Consider the following 23,226-nt stretch of genomic DNA (forward strand, 5'->3'; position numbering starts at 1 on the left):
AGGAGATTCTGATGCAGCTGATCTCCTAATCACAATATGAAAAACATTGTTTGAAGCCATCAGGACTGATCCTGACAGGTCAGCCCTGCATAGGAGAAAATTTCTTCAGGTGAAAGTTGGCTTCCACTTCGTGACCTGTTAGCTGTCCCCTGGGTAGAGGGACACCTCAAGGCTGAGCAATTGTTATCTTTATCCTGACTTTTAAGCTAAGAAGTCATTTCCCATCTAAATCTAACTAAAATTCACCTACTATTTTCCTAGTTAACCTAGTTTACTTAGTATTACTTCTTCCCTTTGGTTTGTTTCTATTAATTCTTTTTGGCTGGATTTTATTGAGTATATAATATGGAGCAAGAATCTAACTATTTCATCACTGATTTGTGATATTCCCTTTACTAACTTTAAAAAAAAATTGGGTGGCTCTCAGGACTCATTATTCTGTGTTATTGATTTGTTTGTTAGGTTTATGACCAGTGAAACATTACTTTTAAGTGTTATAGCTATTCAGTTTACTTATGTATTAGAAGGAACACATTTCCTTGTTGTTTCTCTTTAAAAACTTTATGGCAATTTTCACAAATTTATTTTTCTTCTTCCAGGTGAACTTGAGGAATAAGTCTATATTCCTATTATTCTTTCAAATTGGGCCAAACAGACTTCTCAGACTTTTAGCTTATTCTTCTTACCTTTCAACAATGGTTCTTTCCTTCTACTAGTCCTAGAATAAACTACTCATAACATATAAGAAATTGACTTCTTTTGTCTTTAAGACTGTCTTCAATAGTCACATTTCCTCAAAAAAAATGACTTTTCTCATTCCTCTCATCCCCTCTAAATTTTTCCATGTTCTTGACATTGAAATAAGAGCAATATTGTTAGGTTGTTCTTAATTTCAATGACTCTGGTTATATTTTGTTTGCTTTTTTCTTTTGTTGATTATGTTCTAGTTAAAGGTGAGATCATATGGTATTTGTCCCTCACCGCCTGGCTTATTTCACTTAGCAATAGCCAGAGGGAAGGAGGGAGGGGACAGTGGGGAGAAGGGTTTTCAGGAACTACCATAAAGGACACATGGACAAAACCAAGGAGGAGGTTGATAGCAAGGGAGGGAGGTGGATTTGGAGGGATTGTGGGGGAGGGGTGGGGAGAAAATACAGACAACTGTAATGAAACAACAATAAAATAATTTAAATTAAAAAAAAATTAAAAATAAGCCCCAATCCTCAGAGTTTTAAAAAGTCAGTCTTTGAAAACTGTACTTATCTCTTCCTTTTCCTCTAAAAATAAAAATGATCTGTTGTGTCTTAGTACAATAGATAATAAAATTATTTTCATAGTACCATTGAAATCATGCCTTGTTCTGCTTCATATTGACACTGCTTAAATATTCAAACAGTTTTGTATGTTGTAACCACAAACCACCAGACTTTTCCCATTACCTTGTGTGTATAAATCACCCATAAATGAAGCAAATTGCAAGAAGACAAATTGAAAAGTGCCCAGACTGAGCTGGGCCATCAGCATTGTCCATGCATACACTTAAGTAATACACAGAGTTGGTGGATGCCCTTTGTAATATATTTATTCTATATATTATTTATATATTTATAATTATATTTATATTATATACAAATATATATACATATTTATTCTATTCTAAACTTGTGCTCTGTTTATAGTATGCAAAGCCATAACCACTACCACCACCACCACCACCACCCCTACCCTGGATAGCCATAGATATCTGGGTTCGAGTTTACCAATGAAACAAAACTGAGCCATTGGGATAGTCTCACTTCCAAGAGTTTGGAACTGGAATTCAGAGATGCCATAAATGGCACCTGTTGATATAATCACAGGGTATGTATATTCTGAAGCTCTGACATTTTACCATTAGCCATAAACACTGAGAATCAGAGAAAAAAAAGTCTGCAGAGAAATAACAATGAAGCAGACTAGCTGAAAATAGAGATGAGAGGGTGGGAGGAAGAAGTAGAGAAAGTGCAAATTAGTTGGCTTGTTCCTTGTGTGCTTCCAGTTCTGGACCTCTTACACATGTTTACACTTCCTGAAGAACATGCATTAGATTACACTTTTCACTTATCCTTCTTTTGTTCACCTAAGTAAACTTGAATAATGCAAAAAACTCACTAGTTAGAATAATTTCCTAAAGTAATTCAAACTCTCAAATTCATGTGTGTTTATCTATCAAACTCTACTGATGAACACCAAAAAGTAGGCTCAGGCATTTTTTAATAAAATAGCTTTGGCATAAAATACAGGGTCAAAGACAAATAATGCCTCTTTATTACAAAATCATAAGCATGTAATTCTATAACATAACAATACCACACACAAGCACACCATATGACATTTTAGGTGAAATGTTCAAGTTAAAACTGTAAATGATTACACCCATGTTATCACCCTACCAACATACTCAAGCAGGCCTTACTTCTGCTGGACACTGTGTAATGAGAATCACTGAACTCAAAATATGAAGATATTCCCAACAAACCAATTATTTCAAGAGTCATCAAAAACTAGCAAAATTTGCCTATACTTGTAATCATACCATAAATACTTATATCTTCATATTTGAAGTTTTTGTTTAGTTTTTTTTGGTTTTTTGTTTTTTTTGTTTTGTTTCCAAAATAATCCATAAGCATAGCTAAAAACTGAAGTTGCAGAACATGGTCAAACTGAAAACCAAGTCTCCTGTCCCAGCACTTCCCACTCCTTATCCCACTGTAAGAATCAATACATTTTAATTGCTTATCTTCTTAGTCTGGCAGTGATTACTTCCACATCTTTAAGTGAATTGATCATGCCACTTTCTTGATTCATTATCTCTGACATCAATAATTAACTTCAGCTAAGATATAAACAATTCAGCTCACTTGTGTCTCTACCTCGGGTCCTCCCTCTTTCCAACATTTTTACATAACTATAATCATGTAACTATTTTGGAGGCTTCACTCCTGCATATCTCCTTCACTGGAAAACTTTGAGATTATTTTTGTGAGCACCATGCACTTGCCTGTTTTCAGCTCATACCCCCACACATCTGTGCTTTGCTAAATATTATAGATTCTTCCAATCACAATTGCTAGAATACCTTATTTGCTGGCTTCCAGGGAGTTTCTAGTAGTTTTATTGATCTTTTCTATTGTTTTTCTAGGATCTAAATTCATTTATTTCTTCTCTCTTTGTTGTATTTACCCTTGTGCTAACTTGAGGCTTGATTTGTTCCTCTTTTTCTAGTACCTTGAGATGTTAAGTTAGACTGTTTAAGACCTTTTTTCCTTAATGTAGACATGTATCCTGAGATATATTTTCTTTTGATTTGGGGAATGACCTTCTGATTTACATACACCATATTCTCCTCTCTCTTGAAGTTTATCCTCTCCTTGAAGTAAAAATACTCAGGCAACTTCTTCAGAAAAGATACATAAAACTTTCTGCCCTGGTTGGCATGGCTCAGTGGATTGAGTGCCAGCCTGTGAACCAAAGGGTCACCAGTTCAATTTGTAGTCAGGGCACATGCCTGGGTTTCAGGCCAGGTCCCCAGTTGGAGGTGTGGAACAGGTAACCACACATTGATGTTTTTTTCTCTTTCTCCCTCCATCCCCCTCTCTCTAAAAATAAATAAATAAAATATTTTTTAAAACTTTCTAAGACTACACATGTCCAAAAATAAGTTTAATTTGACTCACATTCAACAATTAATTTAGCTACAAATAGATGTCTAGACCTCTCAGACTTTAAAACTTTTGCATTATGCTCTTCTGGAGTCCATCGTTGCAGATAAGACATCTGCTAGTAGTCTAGGTCTTAGTCCTTTATTGTGACCCTCCCCATCCCTCGTCAAGATTTTATCTTTATCCTGTGTGCTCTGACATTGCAAAGTAAATGTGAATAGGATTGGGACATTAACTATTTATTCTTTTCAGTATGCAGTGGAACCCTTCTGAAGAATGTGTTTCTGGTTAGCTCTGGGAAATTTTCTTCCATTCTGTATCTCCAGGATTGGTCCTCAACCTTTCTTCTTATATCTCCTTCTCTGCATTCTGAGTAATGCCCTGAATTTATTCTTCTAAAATTCTAAATAGTTTTTAATATCAACAACCTTACATTTAATTTCCAACTGCAATTTATTATTTTATGTTTCATTGTCATAGCACTTTGTTCTTGTTCTCTGGATGAAATGTCACCACTAATTTCTCTGACAATAATACAGTTTGTTTTATGATCTTCTCAATTTTTACAATTGCCTGTTTTCTCCTGTTAATAGCTCCTCTGTTAGACTCAGTCCTTTCTTTTAATGTCACAGCTTTTCTTCCATTGTCGAATTATACTTAAAACCAAGAAAAGATGGATAATAACTTAGCAAATATACATGAAACTTTTTATCCACCAAACTGTGGAGTGACAATAATATATAACTATGCTTGTGGTTCCCCAAATATCGTAATAGGAATATATTTATTCCAAAATATCAACACATGTCCCAGCTCTCCTAGTTGTTTTTAGACTTATTGTTCGATTCCTTTAGAGAAAAACCTTGATTTTATGCCTGGGGTAAGGGAGAGCAAACACTGGTATGTCTGAACTCTGAATAGGTGGGAGAGATATAGACAAGTGGAGGTGGACTATTTGTTACACAATTGTTACTAGTAATTAGTATGTTTTCATTTCCACTTTTCACCTTCACATTCTATGGTACCCACCATTTCTGAATATAGAGCCTCTCTAAGGTTCTTCTGGGCAACCTCTTTTCACGTATCTTGGCTATGACTTCATACACTCAGTTTTCTCCTCCATCCTGTATCCAACATACAGAACTTTAAATCATTTAACTACTTCTGGCCCCTCTCATTCTCTTTTATATTCTTTTAATATTACTACAATGGGCATCAGTGAGAGGGTTCTGTCTTCCATGCTCAGATGGAAACTCTTTTCTAGTGAATTGAAAGGATCCTGATCCCAGGAAGCTGCTCTTCCTCCAGCCTCCACATTGCCCTCCATAGTACTGGAGATATTCACCTGTCAGTGTACATCTAGTTAGAGCACCTGTCTATATTAGGCTGCTCTAACCAGCATCCACAAAATAGGTTGGCTTGACAACATAGGAGTTTATTTCTTTTACATAGAACATCCAAATAAGTGATTCGGGCCTGGTATGGCACCTCAACAGTGTCAGAAATCCAGGATATCCTCAAGTTTAGCTTTTAGATTGTGGTCCAAGATGCAAGTTCTGGATTATGGTATCACCCATGTTTTTAGTCAAAAGGAAAGGAGAAAATGGGAAAGGGGTGGAGGTTGGGGGCCCCGTCCTTGAAATTTAAGAGGAAGACTAAAGAAATTACACACATTAAAATCACTCATCCCATTGTGTAGCTCTTAGTCATGTGGCCATACCAAACTGCAAGGGAAGCTGGGAAGTGTAATTCAGTAGGTGGCCATGTACCTAATTTGTCCAACTAAAACTTCTATTACTATGTAGGAAAGGTGAATAGAAACTGGCCACATCACCATTCCTCCATCTTCCACATGCTGGTATGGCTCCATTGGTTGGATTTCCTCCCACAAACCAAAAGGTCACCAGTTCAATTCCTGGTCAAGGCACATGCCTGGGTTGCAGGTTCTTTCCCCAGTCTGGGTGCATATCGAAGGTAGCCAATCAATGTTTCTCTCCTTCATCAATGTTTCTCTCAGTCTCCTTTCCCCTCTCTACAATTATCAGGAAAAAATAACTTTATTAAATGCATTCAATAAAAATGAAAAAAGTAAAATAAATTAACTAATTACCCAATACAAAGAGCTAGGGAGGTAAACTGAAGAAACAGATGGAAAACATTAACAGTTATATAATTTATAAAATTAATTAAACACATAAAAAGCAACTGAGAGATCCAAGGTGGTGGAATAGTAAGTGGAAGCTGCACTAACTTCCTCCCAGGACCAGTCTGGAATTACAAATAAATTGTAGAGAAATCATCCTGAATAACCTACTGAACAGTAGATGGAGAGAAGCCTTATAACCAAAGACAGATAGAAGGAGCCACATTGCCATAACAAGACTGGTAGGGAGTGTAGAAGAGGCACAAGAGGGTTGGCTGGGCTCCCATGGGTACCAACTGAAGTCCCAGAGGTATGTTCCAGTGGCCAGAGGGTTCCTACTACAAAGTGTAGGGTCTTGGGTGAGGAACCCAAAACTGGGCTCCTCAGCCTACAGCACCAGAGCTGGAAAGGAACCCAGATAACATCCAGCTATGAAAAGAAGCAGAGTTTCTGTCTGTCAGGGTGAGATGGCTGGAGATGCAGATAACCTCTTAAAGGGCCAACACAAACAAAAGTCATTTGTAGTCACTTAACTTGGTCTCTGGCAGAGGGAGGATAGAGTGGATTAGAGATGTTTGAGGAGAGTCTAGAGGTGGTGTCTCTGGAGAGAGAACTGAAGGAACAACCACCAGGATCCCTGTGCTGAGTCATTCCCCATACTGCAGAAGCCATCTTTCACAGGCAGAGGACTCCTCTCCAAGTGGCATCAGCCTGAGAGGAAGGAATAGTCCTAACCACAGGAATTGCTCTGCCCCACCCTATGATGCTTAAGCCAGGCTGCTGATTACAGCTTCATTAGTTTAACAGCTGATCAGTTTAACAACTAAAATGGAAAATACAAAGCAGCAGCCAAAATGGGAAGAAAAAGAAACAAACCCCAAATGAAAGAACAAGAGAATTCTGCAGATGAAATACTAGATCAAATGAAGGCAAACAATCTATCAGATAGAGAGTTTAGAGTGATAATTAAAAGGATATTCAACAGCATGAAAAAAGATGTAGAAACCATAAAAAAGGACCAATCTGAAATAAAAAATGTACTATCTGAAATAAATAATACACTGGAAGGAGCAAATAGTAGGTTAAATGAAGCAAAGGACCAAATAAGTGACTTGGAAGACAAGACAGAAAAACATGCTCAGGTAGAACAGCAAAAAGAAAACTGATTTTTTAAAAACATAAGGACAGTTTAAGAAAAATTTTGGACAACATGAAGCATAATGACATCCTCATCATGGGAACACCAGAAGGAGAAGAGAGCCAGAAAGGGATTGAGAAATTATTTGAGGAAATAATGACTAGCCCTGGCTGGCATAGCTCAGTGGATTGAGTGCGGGCTGCGAACCAAAGTGTCGCAGGTTCGATTCCCAGCCAGGGTACATGCCTGGGTTGCAGGCCATAACCCCCAGCAACTGCATATTGATGTTTCTCCCTCTCTCTCTCTCTCTCTCTCTCTCTCTCTCTCTCTCTCTCTCTCTCTATCTCCCTCCCTTCCCTCTCTAAAAATAAATAAATAAAATAAAATAAAGTCATTAAAAAAAAAAGAAATAATGACCAAAAACTTCCCTAATCTGGTAAAGGAAAAAGTCACACAAGTCCAGGAAGCTCAGAGAGTCCCAAACAAAGAGGCCTACACCAAGACACATCATAATTAAAATGGCAAGGCTTAAATACAAAGAGAGATTTCTAAAAGCCACAAGAGAAAAGCAGGTAGTTACCTTCAAGGGACCACAATTTAGACTGGCATCTGATTACCCAACATAAACATTTCAGGCTGAAAGGAATAGTGTGAAATACCCAAGGTAATGAAAAGTAAGGACCTACAAAAAAGGCTACTTTACCCAGCATGGCTATCATTTAAAATCAAAGGAGAAATAAGGAGCTTCCCAGATAAGAAAAAGCTAAAGGAATTTGTTAACACCAAATCATTACTGCAGCATATGTTAAAGAGCTTGGAAGAAGAAGAAGAAGAAGAAGAAGAAGAAGAAGAAGAAGAAGAAGAAGAAGAAGAAGAAGAAGAAGAAGAAGGAGAAGGAGGAGAAGAAGAAGAAGAAGAGGAGGAAGAAGAAGGAGGAGGAGGAGGAAGAGGAGGGGGAGGAGGAGGGGGGGAGGAGAAGAAGAAGGAGGAGGAGGAAGAGGAAGAAGAAGAAAAAAATTAAAAAGAGAAAGAAAAAAGAGAGGAAAACAGTCGAATAATAAAATAGCACTATATACATATCTACCAACAACCACCTTAAATGTAAATGGCTTAAAAATTCTAACCAAAAGACATGGAGTAGCTGAATGGGTAAGAAAACAAGACCCCAATACATGCTGCCTCCAAGAGACACATCTTAGTTCCAAAGATACACACAGAATAAAAGTAAAGGGATGGTAAAAGTAAAGATACTTCATGTGAAAGGAAAAGAAAAAACAGCTGGGGTAACATTACTTATATTTAACAAAATAGACTTTAAAACCAAGGCTATAGTAAGAGACAAAGAAGGACACTACATAATGATAAAGGGAACAACCCAATGAGAGGATATAACCCTAGTAAACATTTATGCACTAACCTAAATATGCAAAGCAAATCTTGATGGACATAAAGGGAGAAAAAGACAAAAATATAGTCATAGTCAGGGATTTTAACACCCCAGTGACTCAATGAAATAGATTTTCTAGGCAGAAAATCAACAAGGAGACAGCAGCCTCAAATGACAAACTAGATCAAATGGATTTAATTGATATCTTCAGAGCATTTCACTCCAAAGCAGCAGAATACACATACTTTCCAAATGTACGTGTAATGTTTTCTAGGATAGACCACATGTTAGAACACAAAACAAGTCTCAATAAACTTAAGAAGATTGAAATCATATCAAGCATATTTTCTGACCACAGTGATATGAAACTAGAAATCAATCACAAGAAGAACAACGAAAAACACAGAAAGACCTGGCTGGCGTAGCTCAGTGGATTGAGCGCGGGCTGCGAACCAAAGTGTCGGAGGTTCAATTTCCAGTCAGGGCACATGTCTGGGTTGCAGGCCACGGCCCCCAGCAAGTGCACATTGATGTTTCTCTCTCTCTCTCTCTCTTTCTCCCTCCCTTCGCTCTCTAAAAATAAATAAATAAAATCTTAAAAAAAACACAGAAAGACATGGAAGCTAAATAACATGTTATTAAACAATGAATGGGCCAATAATAAGATCAAAGAAGAAATCAGAAGATACTTTGAAAAAAAAATGAAAATGAGGATACAATGACCTAAAATCTCTGGGACACTGGGAAAGCAATTCTAAAATAGAAATTCATAGCATTATGGGCCTATCTCAAAAAAAAAAAAAACAAGGAAAAGCTCAAATAAACAATCTAACTTTACACTAACTAGAACCTGGAAAAAAAAAAACAACAAACAAAGCTGAAAGTGGGTAGAAGGAAGGAAATAATAAAGAACAGAGCAGAAATAAGTGACATGAGTCTAAGAAATGATACAATAATCAATGAATTCAAGAGCTGGTTCTTTGAAAAGATAAACCAGATTGGCAATTCTTCAACCAGACCAATCAAGAAAAAAAGAGAAGAAACCCAAAAAATAAAATCATAAATGAAAGAGGAGAAATAACAACTGAAATCAGAAAAATACATAGGATTGCCCTGGCTGGCATGGCTCAGTAGATTGAGCACCCACCTGCAAAACCAAAGAGTTTCTGCTTCAATTCCCTGGCAGGATATATGCCTGGGTTGTGGGCCAGGCCCCCCATTGGGGGCATGCCAGAGGCAACCACACATTGATGTTTCTCTCTCTCTCTTTCTCCTTTCCTTCCCCTTTCTCTAAAAATAAATAAGTAAAACCTTTTTTAAAAGAAATACATAGGATTATAAGAAAATGTTATTAACAATTATATGCCAACAAACTGAACAACCTGGGTGAAGTAGGTATATTCCTAGAAACATATAATCTTCTAAAATTAAATCAGGAAGAATCAGAGACTCTGAACACACAGATTAAACCTAGTGAAACTGAAGCAGTAATCAAAAACTCCCAACAAACAAAATCCCTGGATCAGATGGCTTCACAGGTGAATTTTACCAAACATTCCAAGAAGAACACCTCTTCTTCTCAATATATTTCATAACATTCAAGAGAAAGGAAATCTCCCAAACCCATTTTATGAGGCCAGCATTATCCTAATTCCAAATCAGATAAGACACTACAAAGAAATAAAATTATAGGCCAATACCCTGATAAACATAGATGTTAAGATACTCAAAAATATATATTAGCAAATCAAATACAGTAAGGCATCAAAAAGATCATACACCATGATCAAATGGGATTTATACTGGGAATTCAAGGCTGATAGAACATTCACAAGTCAATAATTGTGATACATCACATAAAATGAAGGATAAAAACCACATGATAGTATCAATAGATGCAAAAAAAATGCACTTGATAAAATCTAGCACCCACTTATGATAAAAACTCTTAGCAAAATAGGAATAGAGGGAACATACCTAAACATAAAAGAGGACATATATGACAAACCAACTATCTGCATCATACTCAATGGTCACAAACTGTAAGTGTTCCCCTTAAGATCAGGAACTAGACAGGGATGTCCTCTTTCACCACTCTTATTCAACATAGTACTGGAAGTCCTAGCCACAGTAATCAGACAAGAAGAAATAAAAGGGACACACATATAGTGTTCATGGGCAGGAAGAATTAACATCATTAAAATGTCTTTACTACCCAAAGAAATCTATAGATTCAACACAATTCCTATTGAAATTCCAATGATGGACTTCTGGCCAAGATGGAGGCATAGGTAGACACGCTATGCCTCCTCATACAACCAAAAGATGGACAACAACAAATTTAAAAACAAAAAACAACTAGAACCAACAGAAAACTGAACTACATGGAAGTCCAACAACCAAGGAGTTAAAGAAGAAACATTCATCCAGACCAGTAGGAGGAGTGGAGAAGGGCAGCCAGGTCAACAGGACTCGCAGCAAAGTGGTGGCTTGCAGACAGGGTGTCCCCAGGAGCAAGATACATGGCACAACCCAGAGTTCCAGTGTGGGAAACTAAATCCTCAAAACCTCTGACTGAAAACACCTGTGTGGGTTGAGGCAGCAGCAGGAGAAACTCCCAGTCTCACAGGAGAGTTTGTTGGAGAGACCCACAGGGTCCTAGATCATATACAGGCCCACCCACCCAGGAATTGGTACCAGAAGGGCCCAATTTGTCTTTGGGTAGCATGGGAAGATAACTTAAGGGAACTGCAGGTTAACATGAAACACAAAACATTCAAATCATAGGAATACTAGAAGGAGAAGAAAAGGAACACAGGATAGAACCTCTGTTTAAAAAAATAATGACAAAACTTTCTGAACCTGGAGAGAGAAAACACCACGCAAGTTCAGGAAACACAGAGGGTCCCAACCAAGATGAACCCAAACAGACATCAAGACACATTTCCAAGACACATCATAATTAAAATGCCAAATTTTAGAGACAAAGAGAGAATCTTAAAGGCAGCAAGGGAGATATAGGAACTAACATACAATGGAGCTATGATAAGGCTAGCAGCTGATTTATCAACAGAAACACTACAAGTCAGAAGGGAATGGCACAAGATATTCCAAGTAATGAAAAGCAAAGGCCTGTAACCAAGACTACTTTACCCAAAAAGGCTCTCAATTGAAATGGAAGGTGAAATAAGGAGTTTTTCAGACAAAAGAGTGCTAAAAGAAAACAACTCCACCAAACCAGCATTGCCAAAACATGCTAAAGGGACTGTTTTAAGAAGATGAAGGAAAAAGAGACAGAAAGGAACACAGGTACAAAGGGGGAAAATGGCAATGAATAAGTATCTATCAATAATAACCTTAAATGTAAATGGATTAAATGCTCTAATCAAATGATATAGAGTAGCTGAATGGATAAAAAACATAATTCACACATATGCTACCTACAAGAGACCCACCTCAGAACAAAAGAACTACACAGAGTGAAAGTGAAGGGGAGGAAAAAAGAATTCCAAGCAAATGGACAGGAAAAAAAGCTGGGGTATCAATACTTATATAGACAAAATAGACTCCAAAAAAAGCCATATAAAGAGATACAGAAAGACAACTTCACAATACTCAATCAAAGAATCCATCAAGAAGATATAAATACGGTAAACATATACCCAGCAAACATAGGAGTACCCAAATATATAAGCAAAATCTTGGACGACTTCAAGAAAGAGATAGACAGCAACATATTCATAGTAGGAAATTTCAACACACCACTGTCAAAAATGGATAGATATTCCAAACAAAATATCAAAAAGGATATTGTGGCATTGAACAATGTCCTAGATCAAATGGACTAAACTGATGTATATAGAACCTTTTATCCCCAAAAATCAAAATACACATTCCTTTTTTAAAGATTTTATATATATAAATATATATATTATTATATTTATATATAAAAATATATATATAATACAATATATATATTAGAGAGGCAAAGGGAGAAAGAGAGGGAGAGAAACATCAATGTGTAATTGCCTCTCATGCACCCTATACTGGGGACCTGGTGAACAATCCAGGCATGTGCTATGACTGGAAATGGAACTGGTGACACTCGGGTTTGCAGGCCAGCACTCAATCCACTGAGCCACATCAGCCAAGGAAAATACACATTCGTTTCAAATGCACATGCAACATTTTCAAAACTAAGCCACATTATAGGACACAAAACAAGCCTCAACAAATTCAAGAAAATTGAAATCATATCAAGCATTTTCTCAGACTACAAGGACCTGAAACTAGAAACCAATCTCCAGGAAAAAACTCAAAAACATTCAAACTCATGGAGACTGAATAGCATGCTAGTAAACAAAGAATGGGTGAAGAATGAGATCAAGGAATAAATCAAAAGTTTCTGGAAACAAAAGAGAATGAACACACAACAGTCCAAAACCTATGGGACACAGTGAAGGCAGTCCTGAGAGAAAAGTTTACAGTAATACAGCCCTATCTTAAAAAGATAGAAACATTTCAAATAAACAACCTAACACTACATCTACAAGAACTCAAGGAACAACAACAAACAAAGCCTGGAGCTTTGACCAAGGAAATGACCAAGATCAGAGCACAATTAAAAGACATAGAGACTAAAAGAACAATTTAGAGAATCAATAAATCCAGGATTTGGTTCTTTGAATAGGTAAACAAAATCAACAAGCCTTTAACCAGACTCATTGAGAGAGAGAGAGAGAGAGAGAGAGAGAGAGAGAGAGAACCCAAATAAATAAAATCAGAAAGGAAAAGGGATTACAACTGACACCACAGAAATACAAAAGATTGTAAGAAATTACTATGAACAAATATATGCCAACTGGGCATGGGGCTGATGACTGAATGTGGGAGGTGAGGTGTGTAGGTCACGGAGGAGAGTATTTGGGGGGAAATGAAGACAACTATAGTTGCACAACAATAACAAAAAAAAGAAAATCCCAATGATGTATTTCACAGAGCTAGAAAAAATATTTGAAAAATTTATGTGGAGCCACAAAAGGGCCCACATAGCAATAGCAATCCTGAAAAAGAAAAATAAATTTGAAGGAATCATGCTACCTGATATAAAACTATACTACAAGACCATAGTGATCAAAACAGCATGGTACTGGCTTAAAAACAGACTTACAGATCAATGGAATGAATAGACAGCCCAGAAATATACCCACAACTTTATAGTCAATTAATATTTGACAAAGGAAGCGAGCATATACAATGGACTAAAGATAGTTTATTTAGTAAATGGTATTGGGAAAATTGGACAGATACATGCAGAAAATGAAACCACACCACATTCTTACACCATACATAAGAATAAATTCAAAATTGATCAAAGACTTGAATGTTAGACCCAAAACTATAACAATCCTAGAAGAAAACACAGGCAGCAAAACCTCAGACATTGTTCATAGCAATATTTTATTGAATATATCTCCCCAGGGAAGGAAAACAAACAAAAAAATAAACAAATAGAACTACATCAAATTAAAAAGATATTGCACAGCAAAGGAAATTATTAACAAAATAAAAAGGCAACCCACAGAATGGCAGAACAAATTTTCCAATTCCAATAAGGGGTTAATATCCAAAATTTACAAAGTACTTACAAAACTCAACACCAAAAAAAGAAAGAAAGAACTCATTTAAAAAATGGGCAAAGGATCTGAATAAACACTTTTCCTGAAGAGAACAAACAGATGCCCAATAGACATATGAAAAGATGCTCAGTGTCACTAATCATCAAAGAAATGCAAATTAAACCACAATGAGATATCATCTCACACCTGTCAGTATGTCCCTCATCAATAATTCAATTAACAAGTGCTGGCAAACATATGAAGAAAAGGGAGCTCTTTTGCATTGTTGATGGGAATGCAGATTGGTGCAGTCACTGTAGAAAGCAGTATGGAGATACATCAAAAAATTTAAAATGGATCAACATTTTGACCCAGTGATCCCACTTCTCAAAATATAGGCTAAGGAACCCAAAACATTAATTCAAAAGAACATAAGCACTCCTATGTTGTTTGCAGTGTTTTTTGCAATCACCAAGATATGTAAGCAGTCCAAGTGTACATCAGATGTCTATAATACATTTATACAATGGAATACTACTCAGCTGTAAGAAAGAAGAAAAATTTTACCCTTTGTGATAGGATGGATGGATGTGGAAAACATGCTAAATGAAATAAGACAGTCACAGAGAAACATGTATCATATGATTTCACTCATATGTGGAATCTAATGGGCAAACTGAACAAGCAAAACAGAGGCAGATTCAAAGATGGAGAGCAGATGATAGCTATTGGTTGGGGGAATTTAGGGAGGAGGGATTGAGCAAAAAGGAAAAAGGATTCATGGATGTGGACAACAGTGTAGTGATTGCTGGGGGGAGGGGGTATAAGGGTACTAAATGGTAATTGGAAAAATACAATAAAGATTAAGTCAAAAAAGAAAAAGAAAAAAGCAATTAAAAGTTTTGCACAGGAGAGACTTGATTTATGAGGTCTTTTTTCTCTCTGATGCTTTAAAAAAATGTTTTGTTTTATGAAAGTTTATAAAGAAACAGACTCACAGATACAGAGAACAGACTTTTGGTTGCCAGAGGTGAGGAAAATTTAGCGACTGGGTAAAAAAGGTGAAGGTATTAAGAAGTACAATTTGTAGTTACAAAATAGTCATGGGGATGTACATTACAGCACAGGGAATATAGTCAACAATATTGTAATAACTAGGTATGGTGCCAGGTGGGTACTGGAAATACCAGGGGAAATACTTTGTAAAATATATGATTGTCTAACTACTGTGTGTACACCTGAAAGTAATATAAAATAATATTGAATGTAAATGTAATAAAAATTTTATTTTAAAAAAATTTTTTTAAATTGTAAAGATACACAGAGATGGAGAAAATGATGAATTCTTATTTAATTACCTGACTAATCTTGTTTCATCCAGACCCCTACCAACTTTGCTCCTCCTATCCTTGCATGGGAAATATAGTCAATAATATTATAATAACCATGTATGGGGCCAGATGGGTACTAGACTTATCGGGGTGATCACTTTGTAAGTTATATAAATCTCTAATCCCTCTGTTGTACACCCAAAACTAATAAAATACTGTGTGTCAACTACAACTGAGAAAAAATCTTAAAGATGGAAGCTCCAAGAGGGCAGGGGCTCTCTTGTCTTTGCTTCTGTATCCCTGGAGCCTAAACAGTGTCTAGCATGTAGTAGGTACTCGGTTAATATGCTCTGAATTTGTTTAATAAGTATCTGTATTTTGAAAGATTTTTCAAATAAGACCTTACTATTTAGCTGACTGAAGTGCCTATTAGATGAACATCTCAGTTAACACAGGCTACAGCAATAACTGTAGCAAAAATATTATAATAAACTAATAAAATATGAATTGCAATAGCCAAGTGTCTCAGAAGAAATATTATTAGAGAACAAAATTATTTAGGAGCCATAGAGATCCATTTTACAATAGCATAAAGGGGATCCAAGAATGAAAATATTAAATGTTGCTAAAGTCATATCAAATGTGCTAGAAAACATAAAATAAGATCTTAATATAACACTTAACAAGTAATGGGTTTTTAAAAAATCTACATGTGTACTAAAACTTAAAACAATACATAAATACTGTTGCTTTACTTAAAGATCTTCTGTTACATGTTAGCAAAATATTAGGCAAGTGCCTAGGAGCACCCTAGAACAGCTTGGAAAAGAATTTAAGTCATACCTTTAGCAGCTAGAGATAAAATAGGTGGTGGCTTCAAAGGTATCTCTTTCCAAAAGAATCTGTTCTTCATATCTTTCATCTCTAATGTTCAAAATGATGTCCAAATTACTTTTTTTGTCTAAGATAAATGATAATGAAGATTAAGGCAAAACTTTAAAATGTGCCTTTTAAGAAAATGTGTTTATGTGTTTAATTGTATAATTAAAACATATCCAAGAATTTTTGAAAGCCAAAGGTGAATCAGCAGACACCAATACGTCTATTAACTTTTCATTAATACATATTGAAGGGTGGTTGGATGAGGCCTCTGCAACACAGTGTGCTACCTTCTTGTCTTCTGCCTGCCACCTCCCTCCACTTCTGTTTTTCCTGCTCTGATCAGCCCAGGAAAAAGCAGCAAATTTGAAGCACAAACATACAATTAAGGGGAAAACTGATGAGGCAACAGAGTGTACAAATGTAATAGCATTCTTCACATGGGCTGAATACCCCCTACTCTAGCCATTGTTTCTCCACCTATTCTTCTAAACCAAGGCTGTCCTAAAGAACTTTGTGCAGTGTAGTAAATAATTCTACTCTGCACTGGCCAATGGAATTACTGTGACTATTGAACTCTCACATGTAGTTAGTGGAGCTGAGAAGCTCACTTTTTTTATTGTGTTTAATTTTAGTTTATTTACATTTAAGTAGCTGTATGTGGCTGGTAGTTACCATGCTGAACAGCACAGGCCCAAGGTAAGGGTGGGATGATAGCCACCACATAAACCAGGTTTAGTCACATCTGAAAATGGTTCCATGGAGTGTGTTGGCGGCTCCTGTTAAATAATGCTCAGATTATGGTTGTTGTTGTTTATGATTTAGAGATAAAAATAAAACTTCCAGTCAACATTCTGCTATCTGTAAGATAAACTGTCCATTCTTTGACCTCAGGCAATTCCTAACGTGCATAGTGGTCCCCCTCCTTCTCACCTATTCATGAGCTTTCCTCTCACATTATTATCTTTTGTTTCCTCTCTGAGTTACCTTAGCAAACTAAATGCTGGATTATCTTTTATCTTTGAAAATATCCTCTCTGGACCTCATGTTTTCCACCACATAAAGCTCCATTATTTTGTAGTAATCATTATTCCAAAGAATGGCCTAATTCTTTCCACTTTCTCAGCTTTCATTTGCCCTTGAATCCACTGTAATTGGGCTTTTATCCCCAGAATTCCACTCAAGTTTCCATGTAACCAAACTCAATGTTCCACATACTGAATACAGTGGTCAATTCTCAATATTCATTGTCCTTGTGATATAACAGGCAGTTAGACAGACATGAGCAAAGTAGAACAATAGGCCAAGTACATAGGTCACCAGGACAACTGGGTGCGTAGCAACTAGGAAAACAAGTATTGTAGGGTGGGACCTTGCCTCCAAGATGAATGTTCCTCCCCTAGCATATCACTGGTCATACAGTTTAGACCTCCTTAGAGAAAGAGAATAGCCTCATACAACTCCCAAACAAACCTGCAGGACCACACTCTGAAGCATTAAGCCCTCAGGACAATGAGACTTGGGCCTGAATTAACCTTAGGAACAAAGCCTCAGGTCTGTTGACAACAGAAACAGAGTTTTGGTCAAACCAGAGATAACAAACCTCAGCTGTGTTTTAGTTCCAGGCCCAGGAAAGCAAAAAAAAAAAAAAAAAAAAGAACAAGTAAAGTGGGCTGTGACTGATACCAAGACTATCTGCAATGACTAATGACCCCCTGCCCCAGTGCTGACCAGTCAGGAGAGACCACAAGCCTGAAAGGACATACCATTCTATTGAGATCCTCTCCTGAAACCTCCCCTAAAATCCCTGACTTTGGAAACCAGATAAAAGCCCTTAAAACAAAGTACCTAGCTTGCGCTCTCTCTCTTTCTTTCTCTCTTTCTCTCTTTCTCTGTCTCTGTCTCTCTCTCTCTCTCTCTCACACACACACACACACACACACACACACACACACAATCTGTGCCTTTCCTCCCCATTTTCTTCCCTCAAGGTGTGTACCATTGCTTTCTTTCTCATAAGCTCCAAGGGCCCTTCTTTTGCTTCTGTAACTTGTTTTCTGAGTCCATACAGCTGAGTTAACTCACATCTTCTATGATACTTCTTTTATCTCTGTGACTTTCTAAATAAACATTCATTTGCATTTGAGTCTTGACTATGAATTCTTAGTCATACTCAAAGACCTAAATCTAACATGTGGTCTAGTTCACTGTTAGCATTCAGGTGCCATGACTTGTGTTGCCTTGTTGCCCTTCTTGGTTGAAAGTTGCTTGGCTTAGTGTAGCAAGATTCCAGAGAAGCCCACCCAGGGCCACCTTGCAGACATGATACTTGTTAGGCACAAGCAGGGACTGTGTGACCCACCAGCTTCTCACTTTGCATTGGGTAAACTTGTGTGAGTTTTTCTTGGAATTTCGGAACTCCCCGTTTTAAGGTTAGAGGCCTTGACTTTACCTGAACTGTTTTTTTAAACCCTCAAGGTGGAACTAAAGGTTAAGAGTTGAGATAACTCAGATAGGAGAAAAGAATGGATGGCTGGTTTTTTAACTTTGGCTGTTCAATTGCAATTGCTTTCTGAGATTATGAACAAACATTGTAGTGTACAAATGAAAGCTTGAATTCATTTGGCTCTGAAGATAAAAGACATTTCTTCACTCCAGCTCTAATCTCAGGTATTCTTAGAAGACTAAGAATCTCTGTGGAGATGTCAGAAGATATTCCTCATATCAAGCCTGAGCTCCATAAGGAATTCCAACATAACAGTAATTAAATAATTTACTCATCCAGGGATGAACATATAAAGGTTGGCAACCTAGAGCTCTGAGTACTTACAGTTATTTTAGACATCTGGAGAGAGAAACTGAGACACATAAGAGGTCTGAGATATTTCAGGAGGTGACAGCCCCTTGGAATTCAACTCATAAACAGCATACTCCAGCCTAGTACACAATATCCCTAGAAATTTTGTTCAGATTCTACTAAATAGATTCAGATCTCAGAATAAAACTAAAATTAGCATGGAAATTATGTCTCCAAGACCAAAAACTCTCAGACGCCATTCCCCCATTAACACTCCTGCAGGTATACAACACATAGAAAGCCTTTACTTACAAGTACTTATAGAAGTGGGAAGATTTAACTAGAAGTTATATCAATTTAAGATGGTCAAATGGAGATCTTTGACACCTACATTAATTTTTTAATGCAAAATTAGAAAAATCTGGCTCTAAAATTAAACTGAATGGCAAGCTTATCTTGATTGGAAATTAAAAGCTTCTAGGGTGAGGACAGATAAATTGTTTTTTTCTATAAGAAATTAACAAGAACTTTTACAGCCTGTCTCTCAACTAAGGAAGGCTTCTGAAACTGCTGAGTACCAACACTCTAACTTTTCCTCTTCTCCAACCTTTCTGCTGTACCCTTTCCTTCACTGTCCAGACTTAACACTCTTTTGCTCCTTCTTCTCTTTCTCTTCTCACCTCCTCCACTGCAGCTCCCCAGTGACCTATGGGACACTCAGGATGGACAACCAGACCAGAATAGACTAGAAAAATATTCTGGTAGCTTTCTTTAGAGAAAAGCTGCTCTCAGGTAAAAGGGGAAGCAGCAACTGTATACATTTCTTGAACTAGTACAGAATTAAGGAATCTATCTAAAGATTTTCTCAAATTTCTCCAAAACCCTGATGGGTTCACAAAGAAATTTAACGGTTAGAACATATGATCCTGGCTACTGGTTTCTGTGAACAAAACAACAGAATTATTAATTAGGGTCTGCTGGGAAACTCCTGTAGAAGAGTCTGTTTTTATTGTAGAAAGCCAAGACACCTCAAGAGGGGTTGTAGAAAACTGAAATGAGATTTAGAAAGAGAAAAGAAACTAAAGCAAGCATAGGGTTGCTCTGAGGACTATAAAAGGGTGTTTCCCTTTATCAATACTAATAGTTTAGGAAAAAATGAAATAACCATAAAAGCGGAAATTACTAAAGCCCTTGTAGATACTGGGACTACTTTAAGTTGCCTTCTCCCTCAGAGTAAAGATTCTGTACCAGAGTAAAGCTTCTAGTAGGGATAGCTAATCAACCAATGTCTATTTTTAAATTAGAACCTGTTCCTTTTCAACTAGGGGATGTTATGGGGCAATATATACTTTTCCTAATCAAATCTGTCCCAATTCATCTGATAGGGTGAGATTTTCTTAAAATCAGTGATGCTCACATATGCTTTTCCTGGAAGTATGAAAGATATTTAGAACTAAATGAATCTGATATTAAACCAGTTGGGAAAATAATGATTTTAAAGGAAACTTAACAAAAGGAAAGACAAAGGACCCAGTGGGTTCTATCTCTCTTCCTCCCTCTCTCTCTCTTTTTCTCTCTTCCTGTCATGCCCATGCCTTTCTCCACCATCTTCTTTCTTTAAGTGCACTCTCTCTCTGGAGCATGCTGGAACTTTTGCTTTCCTTTTTTTCCCCTTAAGGTGTGTAACATTGCTTTCTTTTTCTTAAGCTCCAAGGGACCTTCATTTTGCTTTATAACTTGTTTCTTGAGTCCACACTCAGCTGGCTCAGTGACCAAGCTCGCTCACTTTTTCTACCTCTGTGACTTTCTAAATAAACTGTTGCCTGTATTTGAGTCTTCACTCTGAATTCCTTCTTAGCCAAACTCAAGAACAAAAGCTAATATCCAGTGCTGTTCACCATTAACACTCAGAGTAGGCTGTGACACAGCTGATCACATTTTTTTCTTAAAATATGTTCTTCCTTTGTTGCTGGATCATTTCAATTCATTGAACCAATATTTATTGTCTGTTACTTGAGAAAACTGTAAAAACACTTTGAAATAGAGGTAAAAATATTCTAGTGTGTCCTTTCAGAAACTGTTTATGGTTTTTCTCTTCCTTTCATTGACTTTGAGCTAGTTTATAACTGTACTTTGTAGAAAATTGAAAATGAGCAAATGATTCTTGGCCATACAAATGTAAATGAGTTACATTCTGTAGAATTTAATTAGTTATTGCCTGATTGAATCAATTTTGTGCCCATTTGGAAATTCATTTCAGCATTTCTTATTATCTATATACATTTGGTTCTTGGAATCTCCTTTGAAATAGTTGTAGTATCTTATTGGTTTTCTTGTTAATTAATAAATTGAATAAAATCTCAGACCCATTTTTATTTTACATTTCTTTGTGAGTCATAATTTTACCTTTAATAATTTTTCCTTTAACAGCTTGTGCTTCATTTTTTTTTCATCATTATTTTCTCAGGGCCTACAAGAGTGCTTGGCACACACAGTAGGCACTCGATCAATATTTGTTGACTAAATATTTATTTGAAAAACTCTTGGAAATGCTATAAGTTTATTCACTACCATTCTTTATGCATGGTTGTCTTTTCTAATCTCAAATAGTCAAATAAATTAGACCTAGTTTTTAGTATTATAATAAAAGAAGAAAGTTGCATTTTAAAAAGAACCATACATTTGCCCTGGCTGGTGTAGCTTAGTGGATTGAGCACAGGCTGCGAATCAAAGGGTCGCTGGTTTGATTCCCAGTCAGGGCACATGCCTGGGTTGCGGGCCAGGTCCCCAGTGGGGGCTACATGAAAAGCAACCACACACTGATGTTTGTCTCCCTTTCTTTCTCCTTCTCTTCCCCTCTATCTAAAAATAAATAAATAAAATCTTTTTAAAAAGAAATACACATTTAATCTTTTCCTTTTAGAAGTAAAATTTTATTATCAAAAACTCTTATACATTGTTTCTCTGTCCTTTCCTGTTACCTTTTCAGGAATGTCATCAATCAACCTACTAACTATTTGACATCTGTCTGCAGCCTTATGGGGCAACATCTTTCCCACTTACTGTTCACATCTGTGGTAAAGTCATGATAAACAACAGCATACCTGTTTCATATCTCACCTGCTTTTTCTTCTGCTTGGGGAAATAACTTACAAAAAAAAGTAGATCTTTACTCCAGAGCTTTGTTATATAGCTCTGTTATCCTAGATAAATATAAATAAAAGACATATCTAGATTAGAAGGGAAGAAGTAAACCTTTTTTATGCAGAAGACATGATCTTACATATAGAAAACACATTTTTCGAACCATGAAAAAACTATTATTGCTAAAAATGAGTTTGACAAAGTTGTAGGATACAAGATGAATACACACAATCAATTATATTTCTATATACTTTAAATGAACAAACAAAAAATAAATGTTAAAAAACAATTTACAATAACATCAAAAAGAACAAAATACTTAGAAATAAATTTAACCAAGGAATTGGAATACCTCTACATTGAAAGCAACAAAATATTGTTTAGCAAATTAAAGACCTACATAACTAGGAAAAAAACTCATGGTCATGGATTGGTAGAGAATTCTTAAAATGGTAATATTCCTAAAACAGATCAACAGATTTAATTCAATTCTTTTTTAAAGATTTTTTTTTTAATTTTAAATTTATTTCTTATTGTTTTTCAGTTATAGTTGTCCCCATTTCAAAACTTAAATTTCATTTTTGGGGAAATAGATAAGCTGATCTTGAACTCTATATGAAAATATTAAGTTTAGTGAAAAAGCCAGACAAAGAAAAACCACATATGGTATAATACCATTCATAGAAAATTTCCAGAACAGCCAAATCCATAGAGACATAAAGTAGGTTAGTGTTTGGCAAAGGCTAGGGGCAGAATTGAATGAGGAGTTACTGCTTAACAGGTACAGGGTTTCTTTGGGGGTGATATGCTCTGGAATTAAATAGTAAGAATGGTTCACAACATTGTGAGTATACTAAAAATCTTGACATTGTACATTTTAAAATAGTAAATGTTAGGTTATGTGAAATTTATTTCAATTAAAAAAAGAGAAGAAAAATGAGTATGGCATAGAGCAGAAAACAAAAAGATAATCAGTGTCTCTTAGAAATACAGTACAAATTTTCTAAATTCCAAATTTTATGTTTCTCAGGAAATATAAGAAAAGGTCTTTAAAATTAAACTTTGAGCTACAGTTGCCTCATTGTAGA

General features: G+C 36.3%; 1 long non-coding RNA gene across 1 annotated transcript; it reads right to left on the minus strand.

Annotated features, from left to right (window-relative positions):
• Positions 1-4,985: 4,985 nt before the first annotated feature.
• Positions 4,986-18,035, minus strand: LOC118496906. The gene is made up of 3 exons (XR_004899465.1): positions 17,964-18,035; positions 12,920-12,924; positions 4,986-4,997 (listed from the first exon to the last, which is right to left on the minus strand). It is a non-coding gene; the product is annotated as an uncharacterized LOC118496906 (long non-coding RNA).
• Positions 18,036-23,226: the final 5,191 nt, after the last annotated feature.

Source organism: Phyllostomus discolor, chromosome 9 (assembly GCF_004126475.2).
Source record: "Phyllostomus discolor isolate MPI-MPIP mPhyDis1 chromosome 9, mPhyDis1.pri.v3, whole genome shotgun sequence".
NCBI classification, from domain to species: Eukaryota; Metazoa; Chordata; class Mammalia; order Chiroptera; family Phyllostomidae; genus Phyllostomus; species Phyllostomus discolor.